The 21,470-nt window shown below is 37.0% G+C and overlaps 1 long non-coding RNA gene across 1 annotated transcript; it reads left to right on the top strand.

Annotated features, from left to right (window-relative positions):
- The first annotated feature begins 3,588 nt into the window (after positions 1-3,588).
- On the top strand, positions 3,589-19,690 carry LOC122240089. The gene is made up of 3 exons (XR_006219415.1): positions 3,589-3,655; positions 4,679-4,838; positions 19,404-19,690. It is a non-coding gene; the product is annotated as an uncharacterized LOC122240089 (long non-coding RNA).
- The last annotated feature ends 1,780 nt before the right edge of the window (positions 19,691-21,470 follow it).

Raw genomic sequence — 21,470 nt, 5'->3', positions numbered from 1 at the left:
TTTTGTAGCCCAGCATCATGTTAACTTATATCATCGTTTGGCTTTTTAGTGAGTAAATGTGGTTATAGAGTCAAACTTCTGAAGTAAGTATGTACTAATGAATGCTGCTTTTATACATTCTACATACTTGAATTTATGTAGGTTTTTTCCTAACACTGAATTAGACATTTAAGTCATCCTTCCTATTAGTGAGTTCCATGAATGTTTTGTTGAATTTAAACAGAAATTTGGATTTCAACTTCCTATGTCTGCTGAAATGCATTGTTACCAATTATGTAATTTGAGTGTTTAGTTCTAGCTTGTTCTAGGCTAGTGGGGTCAAGTACCACCTCCTTTGCAGAAGTTTGTTGAAGCTTCTGCTCCTCTAGATGTAATTCCTCTTTTTGTTCCTGGATATGTTCTGCCAACACAGTTTCCAGCCAAAATGATAGTGCTGAGGTAACAGGCACATCCTGTCAGGAACTGACCTGGGGACTCCACCTTCCTGTTCTGGTTGAAAGTTGCTGCTTGGGGAGTGTCCGAGGAGGGCTATTTGTGAGTGAGAGGCCAGTGACAGAAGAGTGGTCAGTCAGTGGTACAATTATTGGTCTATGTGTGTGTTTATACATGTGAATATGTGAGTCAGTGTGTGTGGGGGGGAGGAGACAGTAGGGGGAAGGAGAGAGAAGGAAAGAGAGAGAGAGAGAGAGGAAGCAGCGACAAAAAAAGGAAGGAAGAAAAGGGAGTGAGACAGATGAGTAGATGATATGCTTCAACATTTGATCCAGTTCCAAGCTATCCTGCGCTACATATCTTCCTATTATTATTTTTAAGACAGTAAGTGACTTTTGATTCATGAATTCTCTCCTAGGTTTTATATGAAGGCTAACTCAGGGTCTTTAAGCTTTTATCCATTTAGGTTATATTTAATTAGTCACTTTTTCTCCATTGATACCATGTAAGCAAAGATTTTGTCTAGCAAACAAGCAGATTTTTAAACAGTAATAATTACTTCCTATTTCTATTTTACATCAAAGATTCATAATAGCAAATCAGAACTTATCAGCCTTAATTGAAAGTAAAGTCAACTAAAAATATACATCATTATTAGAGAGACATTTTGGCTAGACATTTTTGAAATATGGAAAGTCCCTGAAGACCCTTTGAACTAGATACTATCCATAATTTCCAAGCACTAACTTGAATAATAGACTCATTTGGATTCAAGTTAGTATGTTGCTCATTGTCAAGAAAGAAGAGACAGTCTCATGCCTAACTTTTCATCTCAATAGGAAAAGTTTAATGAAATAAGTATATTTCATATGAAACCAAAATATTTCTCTTAAGAAACTCTCACAATAACTCAGCCTCTTCAACGTAAGTTTGTTTTATCAGTTGCATTGTGTAGTTCTTTTCTTACTATGCAATTTTCTCTTACCACGTGGTTACGATCAAATTGAATTCTGTCTTCATTGTGGAATCACAGCAATGGGGCACATGGATTCTGACCTCCTTGTTCCTGAGATGCAACTATCAGCAAAGTAGATTTTCTAAATTACTATTCAAGCTTCATTTCCCTGGAATCACATTGGTCCTACTTTAAAACCAGTTCCCAGGTTCCCAGATTCAATGACTTTGGCAATTTTGTTATAACTTTCTCTTTGTGGTAGATAAGCCAAAGAGACTGAGGGGTACACTTTCAATTAGCATGGTATAATAGTTATATTGTCACTTTATTAGTTATAAAAACATTTACTTCTTTCCAGCAGATGGCATTTGAGAAGCCTGTGCTCTTGATAATCACATTTTCCACCCCAGATTGAGCAGTTCAGAGCAGAAATAGGTTGCTTAAGAATATCTTAAGTTTCCCAATACTGGAGATTTTCAACAATAAACTAAGTAGACATTTGGTAAAAATGTTTAAGAAAGGACTCACCATTTTTCTAGGTACTTCTATGAGATGGTTGGAGGTAAGTCCTTCTAACTCTGAAAATACAATTTTCACTCTTTTTCTACAGCCATCTGAATCTGTTTGGCCTCATAATTGCTCTAGATGAACAGGGAGAAACATCTGGCTCCTTTTTCTGGGATGATGGTGACTCTATTGCCAAGCATACCAACATGTAGAACAGTTGAAATGTTCTGGATTTCAGTGACTTGACATAAAATGAAATATTGGAGACCTGGACCAACAAAGTAAGTATGAATAATAGATATCATGACAAGATTCAGCTTCCCCCAACATTACTGTCCAGGAAGCTGAAATTTTCCTTATATCTGGACACTCCTCTTGGTTAAGCAACACAAGTGAGACTATCATCTCCAGGAAAATGCTATCAAACTCACTATGTTTACCTGGGAGAAGAGAGTGTTTATCTTATTCATCTGCTACAATAAAAATTTTTCATTAATTAATTCTCACTATGGAAGGGATGAAGGTTCCAGTCTTAAGGAATCACACTTTCAATGAAAATTTTTGAGAACTTGGCTTTGGTAGCATAGGTGTTATGTTGGAAGTAGGGGGAATTGCTGAGATTCTATACTGAGGAGATATGGACCATTGTTTAAAGAGTAATGTACAGTAGAGGAAGAGGTATAGCCTGAATTGAAAAAACAGGTCAAGACTTAGCTGGCTAAGGCATAAAATCAGTGCTTTTTATTTATTCACTTGTCTCTTATTATCCCCATGTTCTCCTTCAGTCTAATCTCACAGATCAGCAAACTATAGGAAAGGCTTTCCCTGGAACAGTACAAGTGACTTCTATGTTAAGAAAAGTACCAGGGTATGGGGCGCCTGGGTGGCTCAGTTGGTTAAGTGTCGGACTTCGGCTCAGGTCATGATCTCAGGGTCTGTGAGGTGGAGCCCCACGTCAGTCTCTGTGCTGATAGCTCAGAGCCTCGAGCCTGCTTCGGATTCTGTGTCTCCATCTCTCTCTGACCCTCCCCCTGTTCATGCTCTGTCTCTCTCTGTCTCAAAAATAAATAAACGTTAAAAAAAATTTAAAAAAAAAAAGAAAAAGAAAAGTACCGGGGTACCTGGGTGGCTCAGTCGGTTACACGTCCCACTCTTGGTTTTGGCATGGGGCACGATTCTGCAGTTCGTGGGTTCAAGCCCAGCATCAGGCTCTGTGCTGGCACTATGGAGCCTGCTTGTGATTCTCTCTCTCCCTCTCTCCCTCTGCCCCTCTCCGAGTCATGCTGTCTCTCTCAAGATAAATAAATAAACGTATGGGCACAGAGACAATAATGCGTGTGAGGTTACTGCTAAGAACATTTCTTCTGTCCCTTATTAGTTAACTTCACATTCATTTGTCTTTCTTTGCCCCTCTTTCATGAGAAAGAAAGAGAGGAAGGAGAATCATTTTCATAAGGAAGAGGAAAAGGCAGAACAAGAGAATGTGAAGGTAAATAGGAAAATACATGTCTAATATTACATATAAACAATATGACTAGATGCTTCTTTAGTAGAAATTAAGAGAAGGTACAAAGGCTGCCAATGCCTGTATTTTCATATTAACCAGAATTTTCTGCATCCTTTTTCCATTTTCTTTTTTCTTTCTTTTCAGCAAACTACCTCAAGAGACACTGGTTAAGTTTCTAACCTTCACATTGTTTTTGAATTTTAGAAGACAGGGATTGAAATCAAAACACTATTAGGAACCAAGGAAAAAAATGGGTATGTCCACCTGTGGTTGTATTTGTGTCTGTGGATAATAGAGATGTGTGAGGAGGTTGTCTATAAAGTTGTTAAGCTCTATCCCTCGTTATTAAATTAAAAAGTTGAAAACATGTCTAAAACAAATCTCCTTCCTCCTTGTTTTTCCATATAAAATAAACATGAAAAATGAAGGATAGGTGGGTAAGATGCTGAGGCCCCTTCAGATGAATTTCCCCCTGGCCTTCCAAAACACCTTTATCATTTTCCCTATTTCATTCACCATCCTTCCCCCACACACATACACCCAAGTTTTCTTTCCCCAGTAAAACCTTCACTGCCTTGGGAAAAAAAAAAAAATCAGATCAGATTTTTCAAAGAGCCTCATGAATAAGTTTGAGGTCAGTGATTATTCCATGATTTTTAAAAAATTTTGCTTGTTTATCTTGAGAGAGAGAGCCGGGGAGGGGCAGAGAGACAGAGGGATAGAGAGAATCCAAAGCAGGCTCTGTGTTGTCAGCCCAGAGCCTGACATGGGCTCGAACTCAAGAACCATGAGATCATGACCTGAGCCGAAACCAACAGTTGGATGCTTAAACAACTGAGCCACCCAGGTGCCCCCAGTGATTATTCAATGATTTTTTTGCCCAGTATTTGTTAGGTCAGTTAGTGGATTCAAAGCATAAGGGTTAGGCTGAGACCTTCTGGACTTGGAGACTAGTTGATCAGAAATTAGATTTAAAAATAATAATAAAAGTAAATTGACATTTATTTTCTAATGCTAATACTTTTTTTTGTACATTCTACTGGAAGGGAAGAGTACTTCTATGTCAGATACAAATTAAGTAATGTAAATTTAACCATTCAGCATTTATAGTGACATAACAGTTCATTTTTATAAAGAAAAATATGTTCTAAGGGACTTTAAAAATAAGTATTTCAAAGTATTGGCAGTTATTCAAACCCCATTGCACTCTATGCTTCTGTGTATTGTCATAATTAAAAAAAAAAGAATGTAAAAGTCTTTTCTCTCCTCCGTAACAGAAAGTTCTGAGAGCAACTGTGCTTAAAAATGGCTACCATGAAATTGCTACTCTGGCATATGGTACTATTCAGATCCTTGGTTTCATTTCAAAGCCCAATGTTATTTTTCATGAATGGAGAAACTATCTCAAGCAACATAATACCATATCATTTCAATAGGGTAAGTTTTAAACATGATAATTGAATTAAACAACAAAATTTATTTTGTTATATCTCAACTGCTAATAATTGAATTTTCCCTGAATATTGCTTCCTTGCAAAAACCACAGATTGCATTTCTAAAATAATACCTTGCATGTTTTTGAAGTTCAAGGAAGAACAATTAGCATAAAGTTATATTTCTAGATAAAAGTGTGCCTATGTCAGGGCTGGGAGCTTTGTTGGATTGAATGTCACAGATAATATGCAAGGCTGGGGTGTTCCTTGGCGAATGTTAACATAAAGGGATGATACATAATTGGGTAAAATAAACAAGAATTAAAATTTATAGAAAATTAGAAGTGGACGATTCTAGAGGGACTCGATTCCAATTCCTTCATTTAACACATGAGGAATCTGAGCATCCAGGGAGGTGAAGTTACTCACCAAGATCATGTACTTTAATAACTCAATTGACAGAACTGAGTCTTGATCTTGAAACTCCTGACATTGCATAGCTCTTTCCTTCTACTCTGTCCATCTGGAAATTAAACATTTATTTATTGAGCTCTTACTGAGCTCCTGAAAGTATCTATTTGCTATAAATACAGGCTTATAGATACAAGATGTAATCCCCATCACTGAAGGATTTAATAGGAGGTGAAATAGACATCAAAGCCCTGTAATAAGAGGAGGATCTAGAGACTTTAGAGCCTCTGAAGCAGTCTTGCATTTCTTTTCATTTTTTCTTTTTCTTAGTTTATTTACTTTGAGACAGAGAGTGCATGCGTGTGTGCATGTGCATGCATGTGAGTGAGGGAGGGGAAGAGAGAATGGCAGAGAGAGAATCCCCAGCAGCCTCCCTGCTGTCAGCACAGAGCCCCAGTGCAGGGCTCAGTCTCAGGAACCATGAGACCATTTCCTAAGCCGAAATCAAGATTCAGATGCTCAACTGACTGAGCCACCCAGGCACCCCTGTCTTGAATTTCTAATATCTTATCACACAGTACAACATAATGGTCTTTAATACTAATGCAGAACAGTGACGCAGAGCTCAAGACACTGAATTTTTGTTTCCTTTTGCTAACTAAGGAAATAATTGATAACAAGGTCATTTGAATGATCATCTATTCAAAATTTACCCCTTTCTAATTGAATGGATTTTTTTCTCTGGGGAGTTTTGTTGAGCAAGTTGTTCAATATCTCAATCATAATAATAATTCTTTACTTGAGATGTTATAATTTACAGAGTACTTTGTAACATGACTCCCTTTGATTCTTACCATAGCCTTGGGAATAGATCTGTATGGTCAATATTATCATCCAGATATTAAATAGGAAGAAATAGTGTCTTAGAATGACTTTACAGTTAGGAACAAAGGGGCAGGAAACCTGAGCTGTCCCTCCTTTTACCTGTGTGCTCTTTCTCTTTTCTAAGTCCTGATAAACTAAAAGTGATTGATTAGGTTAAGAAAACAAAAACATCTTTATTGGGAAATTAGTTTCACAAACTTTGGTTTCATACATGTGTATGGCTGATCTTGAAAAAGAGAAAAAAAGAAAAGAGCATGCTAAAGTTCTATAAGATATAAAAAATTTCTTGAATAAGCTGTTTAATTGGAGCATTTCATAGACTTATATTGGTAGAGTCTGTGAATCATCAAATAACTGTAATTTACTTCACTTTACACATATTACACATTATTACATGCAAATATATAAAAGTTATCCCTTAACACTTGATAACATTTGATTATCTCTATAGCATTGTAAGTTAATTCTGATGACTTCACTTATAACTAAATTTCTTTACATTGATTTACTTTTGCTACTTTATTTCCCTTCTCATCTGTTACACAAAATCACTTTATGGATATTGGCACCCTTTTTCCAGGAGCTGACCATTTTATTAGAGTATTGAAAAAAATTTAAGAGATAACAGCTCAAGCAACAGTGGTGAAAAGCTATCTACAACAGTTATTTACAACTGTTAAAAATTATTTGAATAATATGGAAAATGTAGTCTAATTTAAATAGCAATACAATTGAAATATTTCAATCTTGTATATTGTCTGTGTGTATTACTCAAATTCTCTGATAGTGTTTCTTACAGAAGCTAGATAAAATACTGGATATTACTCCTTCCACTTGGGGCACCTGGGTGGCTCAGTCCATTATGCGTCCAACTCGGATCGACTGTGAGAATGTGAAAGGGGAATAAGTATAGACAAATTTTCAGAAGGGCTTAGTTGTAAAGGGCAGCGAAGATCAGACAGTGGTTGGAGGAAATGTGGATACAGGCTTATTGTTTTTTAAGATGGGAATTTTTCCAGCATGAATGATGAGACAACTGGTATGATAGATAAAAATAGATAAAGACTGATAACGGGGATAAAGAGAGGGAAAAATTTCAGGAGCTAAGTCCTTAAATATGTGTGAGTACATGGAATCTAATGGCCAAATGGAAGATTTGTCATTGGATAGGAGCACAGAGAGTTCATTCATCCCTAAAGAATGGAAGACAGCATATGTGTTGGTGGAGATGTAGGCTGGTTTGTGGATTTAGTGGTGGAAATATGTGGAAGTTCTTTTTTAAAGGCTTCTATTTTCTTAATGAAATAAGAGGCAATGACATCAGTTGAGAATGAAGATAGGAAAGGGGGGTGTTGGAAATTTGAAGAGAGAGAAGGTGGGAGGGAGAGGAAAGGTAAATTGATGAAGGGGGTGTAATGGGATTTGTGGCTTCGCACTAAGATCCCATGTAAAATTAGACCAGTCGGTGGGGTTTGTGATTTCTGTAGCCCAAAGCCAGCTGCTTGGGTACAGATAGGAACTGACAAGGGAGTAGAATTTAACTGAGGTGGGAATTTTGCCAGGGGATTAAAAAAAGGGGCAAAGAAATAAAGTATAACAGAGAATGATTATAATGATGGATCGTGGAATCTAAGCTTGGTAAGGAAAGAAGTGAGGACAGGCAGGCTGTGGGGTACAGAAAAAGCATGGATAGGGTCAATAGGTCAGAAATCCCACTGAGCTGGAGGAATTGTTGGAGAGAGAAGGGATTGGGAAATTGGCAGTGGGAGAAATTTCTTGAAATTAATGTTATATGGCTGGTGTCAGATAAACACTGGTCACAGATGCGCTGTGTATGTGCGTTTGTTGTTTTTGTCTGATTTAAAAAACAAACTGTAGGCAATGATTTGGTGATGTCTAAAGTCTGTGTTTGGATGTACTCTCTGTTTAAGCTTAAGACTGAGTAAAAAAACAAATCCATACAACAAAACCCACTGCATACCTATGAGAATGGCTAAAATCTTCTAAAAACTGGTGATACCAAGTGCTGATGAGGATGCAAAGCTGCAACAATTTGAGCAACAAAATGAATAGCATGGTGTTGGATTTTAACCTTAAGTATAAAATATGGGTCTACACTGATATAACCGAATGATTGAATAAATGGAGGACAAGAGACATATCTTTTGGAGAGAAATTGACTCTTAACTCAGGAAGAACTTCCCCCTCAACTGTGGGCTCTGCCTGGTGACTTCCTTCCAAAGTATATAAAGAAAAGCGGGGAAATTAAAAAAATAACTATAAAAAGAAGAAACCTGACAGCCACCACCTCAGCCAGGCGATCGAGGTTAATATCGTTGGTGATAAGTGATGCTGATAGTATGTTCTTTGGATTGTTGTGTTGCAAATGACACTTTACGCTCTGTGATCTTCCTCCTGAAAACCTGTCCTCCCAGTCTAAATCTGAGAAGAATATCAGACAAACCTAAACTGAGGGATATGCTACAAAATACCTCACCAGTACTCTTCAAACTGTTAAGATGATTAAGATCAAGAAAAGTGTGAGAAACTGTCCCAGTCCAGAGGAAGCTAAGGAAACAATGAAGATGAATGTAATCTGATATGTTGGATAGGATTCTGGAACAGAAAAAGACTGTTAGAGGAAAACTAATGAAATCTGATAAAGCATTGTTTAGTTAATAACAATGTATCAATAGGGTTAAAGTAATTATGACCAAAGCACCATAGTAATAAAAGATGCTAATAGGAGAAACTGGATACAAGATATATGGAAACTCTCTGCACTATCATTGAGACTTTTCTGTAAAGATTTACTTTTCTGTAAAATTATTGTAAAATAATACAGTTTATGAAAAAGCAAACATATGGAGCTTCACAAGAATTCACATATTTGCCAGAAATTTGGCATCCACTTCCCAGCAGGAGTCACTGTAGTCACTGTTAAATTATCTCTTCAGGTCATTACCATTTCAGCCTCACATTCACTTTGACTTCCTCCAAAGTTGCTGTGACACCAATATGGCACTTGTAACAAAGTAGCTGGTTATCTTAAGCTTGTACACAGTGCAAAACAACTATGCAAATATAATTATCTTTTTAATGTCAAGAACTTCCAGCTGTTTACACTATTCTAATGAAACTGTTATTAGAATCCAGATTGTTCCAGTATTAAATTTATGTTTGACCCAGGATTACAGAGGTGTCATAGGTATGGTGTGCATATACTTAATGATACTCGCAGTTTGTGACTCCTAGTATTGTCAGCATGGGATTAATAACCTCATTTATTTATGAGGTCTGTTGTGGGCCTCCTGTGTGACAAGCATTGTGCTAATGGCCGGGGACATAAGGGGGAGAGACATCTCTCAGGTCTCTAGTACATTTACATTCTCTTTAAGAAGCCTGGACCAGCCCACTAGAAAAGAGACAGCAACTTATGGCAAAGACCAAGCATCTAGCCAAACTCTTTAAAGGTCCCAAATGCTGGTACTGAGTCCAAATTATCCAGGTCCAGACGGCCTTGGAACAGAATAAAATTTCCAAGCCCCTTACAGGGGGCTTATTTGTTTACAGAATAAAATTTCCAAGCCCCTTCTAATGAGAAGAGATAGCAGAAGATTTTGAAAAACTGTACTCTGTTTTTGATGACCAAGGGAAAAGGCATCAAACATTTCTCAATGTTGGAGAACATCTTATCCTATAACCTGACCCCCAGAGATGTTTGAAATTTCAAGAGGATCTCTTAAAGAACTACATAAAATAAATGTTTCATTTCAGGAGACATAGACCATACCACATAGCAGTGTGCCTCATCCCATCAAAAAATCACATGATGACTATCTTCTGAATGAGCGCCTTCTGCTATAAGGATCTTTCAAGTGACTGCATTGAATCCTTAGCTCTTTGAGACTATCAAAGTTCCCTCACGTTGCACTTTCCAAAACAAATGTTATTTTATAAAGAGAAAGAGAATGATTTTAAAACATATTGAAATGAATCAGTTGACCATCTTTCATCTTTAAAATATACCTTGAGCTGTCCTGACACTTTCTTAAACCAATCTCCCTGTACTTTAAAACCTGAGATCACTTAGAACTAAGTCACAAAATCCTTCATGCAGCATTCATCAACAAAACCCTATATGGTTTCCTTGGTTTTGGAGCTCTACATGGTGTCTAACATTTTTTATTTGTTTTACTAGAAGTAAACAATATTCAACAAAAACAGTTCCATGGAGATATTATGGTTGTCAAGCTTAACTGCACATGGTAAACATGGGATTAATTTATTTTCAAATATTTCAAATATATTTTGAAGACTAATTACTACATATTCCTAACCCACCGAAAATGTGAATTCAAACAAAGCATATATCAAAAATAATGTTACCTTGGTCCAGTTCCAGTACATGTCATGAAGTGAGCAAATGGAGGCTACATCACAAAATGTATTTCACATATTGATTATGAATCAGTTCTCCTTATTTGCAAGCAAAACAAGGGACCTCTGCTTATTTTCCTCCGTGTATTGATACAGAAAGTGAACTCACTCCGCTTTTCCGAACCAAGGAAAACAAATGATCCTACAATTGGAGGGAAATTAGTGCCAATTAAGACAATTGTGCAGCTGTGAAAGAGGGCATGTTTATACTTAGATTGCTGCCCTTATGGTGTGCTTAATAATGGCCAATCTAACAATGTGATGTATAATTCAAGGCTTATAATTTTCAACAAAGTTTTAACTTTTATTTGACAAATTGTGCTATTTTTGTTCTGGCTCACAAATTGGAACAGATTTGTGTAAATTATGTAAAATGCATGCTGGGGTGTTCATTGTACCATCGCATTTTTTTCATTCGCATTCCTCATTCCATCTGTCTTTTTTTTTCTCCCCCGAGAGAATTCTGTACATGTTAAAATAGACAATTTCTTGAGGTGTTAATTATGTACAAGAGAAAACCCAAGTGTGAATGGATTATTATCATCAAGGTCTTTACTGTTTTACTCTTTAAGTGCTTTTTTATACATGGTAGTAAAGTGTTCAGAGCTCGGCAGACATAATAATGTCAGTAGCACATCCTACACCCTCAGACATTTTGTAGATGGATTTGTAGGTGACTTACCAACCTACAAGCAGAAAGACAAACAGAAAGATATGAAATGAAATGCTCACATTGTATAGAAGTATAGTACAGATCATGTTTCTTGGGTAAACATGAGGGCATTTTGGGGAACTCGTGGTAAGATAAAGTGGCTTCTCTGGTTGGTAAGAGATCTTGTGTGTGAGAAAAAATTTCAGAAGGTTTCACACGAAGAAAGAAAGCGATCTGGTTATACCTAAGGAAAGAATTATGAGGGGGCACAGAGAGGAGGGCAGAAAGCACTTTTGAAGTAGAAAACGTTGGAAATCTTTCTAAAAGGACAGAAAGTGGCATAACACAGGGAAGAACAAGGAAATGAGAGAGTTCAGGATGACTCAGAAATGGTTTTAAATCAGATGAAGAGAAAGTTAAACACTATAACAAAATGGGAAAAATACTATACATGATTTAAAATAGGTGAGTTAAACTTCTTTTTTTAATTTAAAAAAATTTTAATGTTTATTTATTTTTGAGACCGAGAGAGAGACAGAGACAGAGTGTGAGCAGGTGAGGGGCAGAGAGAGAGGGAGACACAGAATCTGAAACAAGCTCCAGTCTCTGGGGTGTCAGCACGAACCTAGAACAGGGAGATCATGACCTGAGCTGAAGTCAGACCCTGACTTAACCACCCCGGCACCCCAGATGAGTTAAACATCTTGATTACAAAACTCATGGTGATGCTGAACATGATGAAGGACCAGGGAGAACCAAGATGTAGACAGAACCAACACCCCACAAATGAAGATAGTTGATAGGCAAAGAAATTATTGTACCTGGGCAAACATCACAACATGTTGTATGTTATTACTCATGGTCCTGGAACATACAAGTGTGTGTGTGTGTGTCTTTGTGTGTATGTGGGTGTATAGAGATGCACACACACCACCAACTTCCTCTCCCACACAGAAACACGCAAACGCAGATATTCAGCAGTACGTCTTGGGCAGTTAAATAAATATTGTGTACTTTTAACTTGTAGATTCTCTAAAAAAGAGAATGTGGGTATGAACATATAAACAAAGCACAAAGGGAAGTATTACAGAAAACAGAATTTAGGGAGATAACCAAAGGTGCCCTCTTGCTATGCTCAAATTGGCCTCCTGGTGAGGAAACATCATAGCATAGAACAAGCCCGTGAATTCAGCAATGAGCCAGTCATTTGATCCTGGTAAATGTTGCCTCTGAGGAGGTAATTTTAAATCTTTAAATTTTAAAGACTAAAATAGCATTGAAAGCATTCCTCTCTACTAAAGGTGAATGAAAAAGAAGACTGCACGCTCTTGGACATGAGGGACTATGAGATTTACTTCCCCCCCATTGAATAACTGAAAATAAAAACAGACAAGCTACGTGAAAGAACGGTTTTCAGGCAGTAGACACAAAGCAGTGCAGGACAGTGATCCCCGAGAGACGGGAAACAAAGGAGGTGAGACATAGGAGTGCTCCAGCTTCTTGCCAGGATAGAGCTTCCCTCAGAGGCGACTGAGGCACAGCCCAGCTTACTCTGCAGTCAGGAGACAGGATATGGAGCCTGAGGCGAAGGCAATAAGAATTTGTAGGGCAGAGGACGACAGAGGAAAGAGCTGCCCTGTGCTTCTACAAAAGCAGTCTAAGATTATTAGAGTCAAAGAAATCAAGTATCATTTTGGAAAATGAGTTGTAACCTACTAATCTACAAATCGAATCCACTGACCAGTTCTAATCAAATTCAAAAGCACTTCTGTCTTTTAAATACTATTAAAAGGTATAATTTCTAATCCACAATAGTACTTCCTTAGAAACTAATTCCATCACTCTTTGCAGCTGAACTCGGGTTACAACTTCTCTTCAACTCCCAAATCTCAGCAAGAGGTAAGAGTGGTCCTGGGCTTTACTCTGCAGCCCGCTTCGTCTCACCCATTGCCTGACCCTCTAGATTTTACCTGCCTGTTCTCCATATTCTCTATGCTATAAGCCCAGCATCTGGTATCCCTTATCATTCTCCTTAAGGAAGAGTAGCTGAGTGGGCAGAGACAGACTTTCCTAAGCAACACTGGTGGAGGAGGAAAGAGGGAGGGCAGGAAACATCTGCATGTGAATAAATATTGTTCCTTCTATGAAAAGATGAGCTGTCATACATACTTCTCATCCCTTTTTTGGATGGAGTTCAACAACCTCTTCAATTCAGCCAAATGACTGAATTCTGGGTATTGTGCAGAATGGCTGCTACAGAATGTGCAGTCCAAAATATTAAATGTGGATCAATGTGACCAAAGCCATAATTAATTCAACTCCAAGTATTTTCATAGTCTTCATTTGGGAAAAGCAAATGGCTAGAAAAGAATTTTTGACAAATTTCTGGCAAAGCTTAAAAATATTGAATTTATTTGAAGGTAACAAACAAATTTAGAAGCCAGAATATTTTAAGACTCTATTGTTTCTTGAGTAACAAGTCATTTATTTTCATTAGATTCTATATACATGCACACAAAGATGCCAGATTCCTCCCACATAGATTTTCTTGGTAAATAGGGAACTTTTGAATGTCTCTTATAACCAATGCCAAGTGAAAAGTACAAAGGCGATGCTGAACCCATGGAATTGTTATTTTTTTAAAAAATTGTTTTAATGTTTATTTATTTTTGAGAGAGACACAGACAGAGAGAGACCGAGAGACAGAGTGTGAGTGGGGGAGGAGCAGAGAGACAGGGAGACACAGAATCTGAAGCAGGCTCCAGGCTCTGAGCTATCAGCACAGAGCCTGATGCAGGGCTTGAACCTACAGACTGTGAAATCATGACCTGAGCCAAAGTCAGACATTTAACTGACTGAGATGGAATTATTAACATAATGACAATAACCCATGAAAATTTCTTTATATTTCTTGAAAAAATGGACAATCAAATGAGATCATTGCATATTCATATACTTTAGTTGTTAAATTCTGAGTAAAATTCCTTGGTTGCAAATTTTGAGGCATGAATTTTAAGTTGAGTGTTGTAACTGAAGATAATCAGAATTTGCTTGAGGAAAGAATATTATTGAAAAAGAAATACAAGGTCACATTCATATTTAAGTCTTTAAATTTTTTTAAAGATTTATTTATTTTTGAGAGAGTGAGGCAGAGCACAAGTGGGGGAGGGGCAGGGACGGGGGAGACACAGAATCCAAAGCAGGCTCCAGGCTCTGAGCTATCAGCACAAAGCCCGACAGGGGACTCGAACTCATGGACCATGAGATCATGACCTGAGCCGAAGTCAGACACTTAACCAACTGAGCCACCCAGGAGCCCCAAGGGTTTAAATCTTTTGATTTAAATGTTACTAGTCAAAGACAAATCATAGGATGAGAATAATCTATAAATGAAACCTTTTCTTCCTCAGAAACTTGTCTTAGCATCAAACACAAATACAACTTTTTACTCCCAACTTTAAGCTTGGGTGATCCGCAAAAGCAGTGTCTTATTGTAGAAATAATAAAGTGAATTTATTTCCATCCTCTTCGACATAATTAGCAATAGGGCAGAACTAGGACTTGTCAAACGGAAGATGCAAAGATGCACTGAAATGGAGGCTAAGGGTTACGTATAGTAGTGAACAGCATATGTCCTGAAAGAGGGGCCAGTGGGGTCACCCTTTGGGTGCAGAGTAGGATGCTGAAGGTTAGAAAACAAGAAAAGTGGTATTTCCAGGAAAGGGAAGAAAATGAGTAGAAACAAAGATTTATGAGGTAAGGTTTTTAAAATTGTTTTCAGTTTGCCAGTTTTTTCCCTCATCATGATTTTACTGAATATATCTTCCATGCCCCACTGATTTGGGGGCATTACTTTGGTAATATTTTAAATTTCAGGGGGAACAGTTCATCCTATGGAATAGCTGAACAATCACATTCCACTGATGTACCTGCTTTAGGGATCTCCATGTTACTAAATCTATATATTGGCGTCTCTCACTTAATGCCAGTAATCTGTTGCTGAAAATGAGAAGTTTTGTGTGAGAACACTAACCAAGAGCCTATAACCCATTATTTTAATAGAGGAAAATGACAGTGCATTATACATCATCCCAAATTCCCCAGCAAATTTCCAGAATTAAACTAAAAGCTAGTAAATACATATACAAAAAGCATACTGTAATGGTAGGAGCTACAATGCTTTAAATATAGCTTCCTGATCATCAGTGATTGTTTTTTTAAAAAATATAATAGTTGCTTTTTAAGCAGTAATATGTAGAATTTGCATGAAATACCATGTTAAACACACAGGAAAAAAATAGTAGTAAATAAATTTGTTATAAATAAGGCAGATCAGAGTAATAATTAAAAACAAGAACATTTCCCGTAATACCCTCTACTTACCAAATAAAGTGCAGACTTAAAACTTGAAAGTTGTGGATGGAGGAGAGTTTAGATGCACATTTGCTTAGTATGGTTTTCAAAATGTTTAACACATTGTTCTGATGATCTACCCAATAGTATACAGAATGTAATTTTCCTACACATCTCTTTTAAATATGTTTTATTGCATTTGGAGGAAATTAACATATGTTTTTCCATATAAACATTGCTCAATAAAACATAAATTGATAGCAATGTACATTCTTTACATCTGGGTACTAAAAACTAAGAAGCTTGTAAAAACTGGTGAAATATGAATAAGGTTTGTAGTTGAGTTAGTAGCATTATTTACTACTTACAACATAAATTTCCTGGTTTTGGCAATGTATTATGACTATATAAAATGTTTTCAGTGGGAGAAGCAGAGCAAAGGTAGATGAGAATGCTACTATTTTTTCACAACTTCTAATGAGTCTTAAACTATTTCAAAATTTAAAAGTATTTTAAATAAAAAAGTATCAAAAAAGGATTAAACTGGGAAGATATTGTGTGGAGGATGTCTGTACTTTATTGATGTTATTGACTTATGATCTTGAGCTTAAATTAGGTTCACAAAATTAGAACTGTTCTTTGTACTGAAGGTTCTTTGTCTTCGAGTTTAGTTAGAATATGTTGATTACCATAATCTGATCACATTCCTCATTTTAGAAAGTATATAACTTGTTAATTAGAATTGATACAGTGAATGGATTAACAGCTTCCAGCTGGAGATATTTCTGTGTTTTATACAATGTGATGAATTCATTCTAGGTTTTTAAAGTCAAAAGAAATAACTCATACTGCAATGAATAAAATGTGTGTACCTATCATTTCTTTTACAAGAGCCTTAACATCACTAAGTATATCAAATTTTAAGACTGTAGTCTTTCCTGTGAGCAGAGGAAACGGAGTGAAGAAACTCATATTTATAGAATATCTATTGTGTATCAAACACTATGATGGGCACTTCCATTTTCTCATTAAATCTTCCTAATGACTCTACAAGTCAAGTATTATTATCCCCACTTGAAAGATGGGAAAATTGCCTAAAAGAGATTAAGCAATTTATCAAAGGTTTCATAGCGAATAAGTGTTTGGGATCATGATTTAAACTCAGATCTGCAGCTTTCATTTAGCTCTAGCTCTCCACTGATGGCATGGGGACACTGATTTTGATGCTTACTTAGTAATTGCACTTGTCAACAGAGATAATAAATCTTTGATCTTCCCCTAGCCTGAAAAATTATTCTGTATTGATCATTTTGTCCTTCTAATCTTCCTGTACTTATGGGCAATACTTGTTCAGATATGGACTAATCTCTACTTTAAATATTCCTGAGCACTTGTAATTTTCTAGTGTGTTCTATACAAGGATTACATCTGCCTTGTTTTGTTCTGGTTTTTTTTTTTTTTTCCAAGTGCAATTTACTCCCACCACTTACAAGAGAAAGAATTTATTTAAAAGATGTAGGGTAGATCACAAATCTGTTGGTGAAGCAGAGAAGCAAAGAAACCAGAAACAATGTCCAACCATATCTCAGGACTTTTCTAGCTAAAATGTCATCCTCATTTTGGTTGCCTCATGCTTAGTTTCTATGATACTCAGAATTGAACATTAGAACCTACAGTATAGGTTCCTCTAACAAGCCAATATGGCCTGGAGACACGAGCCATGAAATCAATTTTCCTAAATATAACTGTGACCACATAATGCACATTTCCACATCAAAGACTTCAGATATGTTTTATTGGCAGAATCTAGAATTTGATGACTTTATTTTGGTGTGTTTTTTAAATTTATTTTTGAAGGAGAGAGAGAGAGAGAGAATGAGTGGGTGAGGAGCAGAGAGAGAGGGAGACACAGAATTTGAAGCAGGCTCCAGAGTCTATGCTGTCAGCACAGAGCCCGATGCAGGGCTCGAACTCACGAACCGCGAGATCATGACCTGAGCTGAAGTAGGACGCTCAACCGACTGAGCCACCCAGGCACCACTGATGACTTTATTTTGAACAACTAGAAGGCCAAATCTGTTTGAGGAAGCACCTTTCAATAGTGGTGACAGTAAAGTCTTCATAGCCTTCATCAAAAAATTATAGTCGTTTATCAGAGTGACCTTGCAATGCAGAATAGGGATAACAGAGCAGTGGCCCTGAGCTGACATGAATCCCAGAGGACCCAAGATGGCTTCATGCTCTATCAGTCAGTGTGAGGACTAATGGAGGCCAAGAGAGATGAAGTTTTGGCTCAAGTTCCTTTAAAAATGGACTCCTAGGGGCGCCTGGGTGGCTCAGTCGGTTGGGCGGCCGACTTCGGCTCAGGTCATGATCTCGCGGTCCGTGAGTTCAAGCCCCACGTCGGGCTCTGTGCTGACAGCCCAGAGCCTGGAGCCTGTTTCAGATTCTGTGTCTCCCTCTCTCTGACCCTCCTCCATTCATACTCTGTCTCTCTCTGACTCAAAAATAAAATAAATGTTAAAAAAAAAATGGATTCCTAGACCTATGAATCTACCCTAGACTTATTTACCAAGTTCCTAAATCCATGATTGGGATAGATAACTCAGCACTTGCTACATAACATACTTATTACTAGCAAAAATCAACACTGCATATCTGAAATGGCACCATTTACCACATAATTATTTGACTACCTTTCCTTCCATTATGGAATAGGCAGTAATTTGACTTCACAGGACCAGACACTAAAAATATGGATTTTTTTTTCCTACCCACAATATTTGGGACAGTATTATAATCTAAAGACTTAATGAATGCTTTATTAAAAATCATGATATTCAATAACAACAACATTACTTCTGGCCAAAGAACTCATTTTACAGCAAAACAAGTGAAGTTCTTTCTTTAGACTCCTATCCATGACAGTAGTAAGTCTTACCACATACACTGTCAACAGAAGAAGCAGCTGACATGACAGAACTGTGCAATAATATACTAAAAATGAACTTAGACTAGAGATTCAGTAAACAACTGTGAAGTATTGATATGCTGTCCCAGAAGATTGACTGGGTATGCTAAACCAATATCCAGTTTATAGTGCTTTTTCTTCTATATCCAAAATGTATGGATCCAAGAACTAAGGATGCAAATACCTTCAATGTTTCTAATACCTGTAAGTCTGGGCTCTATTAGTTTAGAAGTCTTATTTCTGAGAGAGTCAAAGAAAGGAAGGGGGTCATTGTATTTGATAAAGTGACTGGTTCCAATTATTAATGAAGAAAGAACGCTGTTGCTACCCAGGGGAATCAGGAGAAGTGTGGAACCCAGAGCGTTTCCATATACAGTGATGGAAGAATAGAAGACTACATCAACTCAATGCAGTTAAGAACACTAATGGTTTAGTTCCTTCAGATGTAAAGGTTTGGGTAAACAAACAAAACCAACTTATGATCAATTGAGGAACTTAGTAATAAGTATTGGAAGAAGAAAATGATGAAAATCAAAATGGCCTCATGACTGGTTACAAAAATAAGGGCTGTATTGGCTATACATATTTTCTTGCTTTATATATACATATTGTAATATATATATAATACAATGTATATTATATATGACATAATACATATAATATATAGCATATATTAATTTTTTCTTCTCCACTGTCCCAATTTTATGTAGTGTGTGTCAATGATTTATTTTAGACTTCTAATTCTGTAGTTTATTTACAGAATGTCAAAAGAGATTGTGATTGTGCTTTAAAAAAATGACCATTATCCACAGAAGCATATGGTGTCTTACGGGAATTTGCATTTCCTTTGCCTTTAGGGTTAGATTACAAGAAGGGAGACAATCATGAAAAATTCTTAAGGAGAAAAGGAAAAACAATTCATCTCCAGCAGCAACTGCAAGAAACTCATGGACATCAACAGACAATATCTAGAGCTATAAAGGGTGTGAAATTGTACCCTGTTTAAAATTATCCTACTACAGTTTCATAAATGCTGGCAGTGATAGGAGACTTCTCGATCAGAGACAAAGATGGTACAGCAGGCAGCACAAGCTTCTTGTTCACACACTTGCCCAAGTCCCATGGGAGTGATGTGGAGCCACATGGGTAGATGATGCACACAAAGTAGCTTTGTGTTGCAGTGGGAAATCCTGAACTTAGGAGACCTCTAGTCTTACAAGAAGACAGCCAATGCGTCCAACCTTTATCAGGAGGGAAGACATCTTTATTATCCTGATCAGGAAACAAACCTACTCTGTGCCCAGGAGACCTTATCTCTCTGTTCCAAGTTTGTTTGCTATAAATATCCTTGGAAAGATAGTCTAGAACAAGATGCTATACAAAATATTCAGAAACACCATGGAGAATTGTCTTTTATTTATTTTTTTAATTTTTTAAACTTTTATTATTTTTTTTTTATCTTAGAGAGAGAGAGCACCTGATTGGGGGAGAGGGGCAGAGGGAAGGAGAGAAAGAGAGAATCTTTCTTTTTATTTATTTATTTATTTATTTATTTATTTATTTATTATTATTTTAATTTTTTTTTTAAAAACCATGGGCTTTATTTTTTTTTAATTTTTTTTTAACGTTTATTTATTTTTGAGACAGAGAGAGACAGAGCATGAACAGGGGAGGGTCAGAGAGAGGGAGACACAGAATCCAAAACAGGCTCCAGGCTCTGAGCTGTCAACACAGAGCCCGACGCGGGGCTCGAAGTCACAGACCGCGAGATCATGACCTGAGCCGAAGTCGGCGGCTTAACCGACTGAGCCACCCAGGCGCCCCTCTTTTTTTTTTTTTTAATGTTTATTTTTGAGAGAGCAAGATCAAGCACAAGCAGGGGAGGGACAGTGGAAGAGAGGGACAGAGGATCCGAAGCAGGCTTTGCACTGACAGCAGAGAGCCCAATACGGGGGTTGAATTCATGGACCCTAAAATCATGACCTGAGCCGAAGTTGGACACTTAACTGACTGAGCCACCCAAGCGCCCCATGAGAGAGAATCTTAAACAGGCTTCGTGCTCAGCAGAGGCCAAAGTGGGGCTCAATCCCATGACCCTGGGATCATGACCTGAGCTGAAATCAAGAGTCGGATGCCACCCAGGCGCCCAGAGAATTGTCTTTCAATAAGCAGGTATGGATGTGCTAAATTTCTTTCTACTCAAATTAGTTCTGTTTTCCTAATCAAACCCTTATAGACATTATTGTTTTTAGAAACTTTAGCCAAGACAATAAAATACAAAACAAAGATAAGACAAAATGGGGGTAAAATTATTATTATTTTCATAACACATAATTACATTTCAAGAATATCTTTGAGAATTCCCTGAAAACATTATAATTTCTAGAAGTCATTTAAGTGACTAGAAAAGTATATTATATATAAGTAAGCAAAAATTTCTAATTCCCCTACGTGTCAGTAATAACCAGTGAAAACACCGCTTAAAAACTCAAAATTAAGGATAAATTAATCACAAAACATCTAGGAATTAATTTAAATTAAGAAAGACAACTGTGTGACATAAACTAAATATTCTTATTACTAGATATGGAAGGATTGAATAAATAAAAATATAGAACTCTTGGGTGGTATAACTTGATATAAATATTTAAGTTCTTTCTAAGTTAGATTAAAAGATTTAAGATAGTGTTTATCAAAATTTCAACAGCATGAACAAAAGCTCAGAGCACTGAAAAGTGGAACTATACCTGAGGAGTAATCATCTAAAAATCTAGGAAGAAAGGAAACCCTGGTCTGGCTGAGTTAGGCCAGAGGGGAAAACCAGATCCAGATCCAGTGAGTCAAAGTGCATTTAGTTCTTTCACTCAAAGTCCATTTGTTCTGTCATAGTAAAAGTTTAAAATTTGTACAGGTGCCTGGCTGGC

This window comes from Panthera tigris, chromosome B4 (genome assembly GCF_018350195.1).
Source record: "Panthera tigris isolate Pti1 chromosome B4, P.tigris_Pti1_mat1.1, whole genome shotgun sequence".
Taxonomy (NCBI): Eukaryota; Metazoa; Chordata; class Mammalia; order Carnivora; family Felidae; genus Panthera; species Panthera tigris.
The sequence above is the reverse complement of the archived record's forward strand: the minus strand, read 5'-3'. Positions and strand labels throughout refer to the sequence as shown.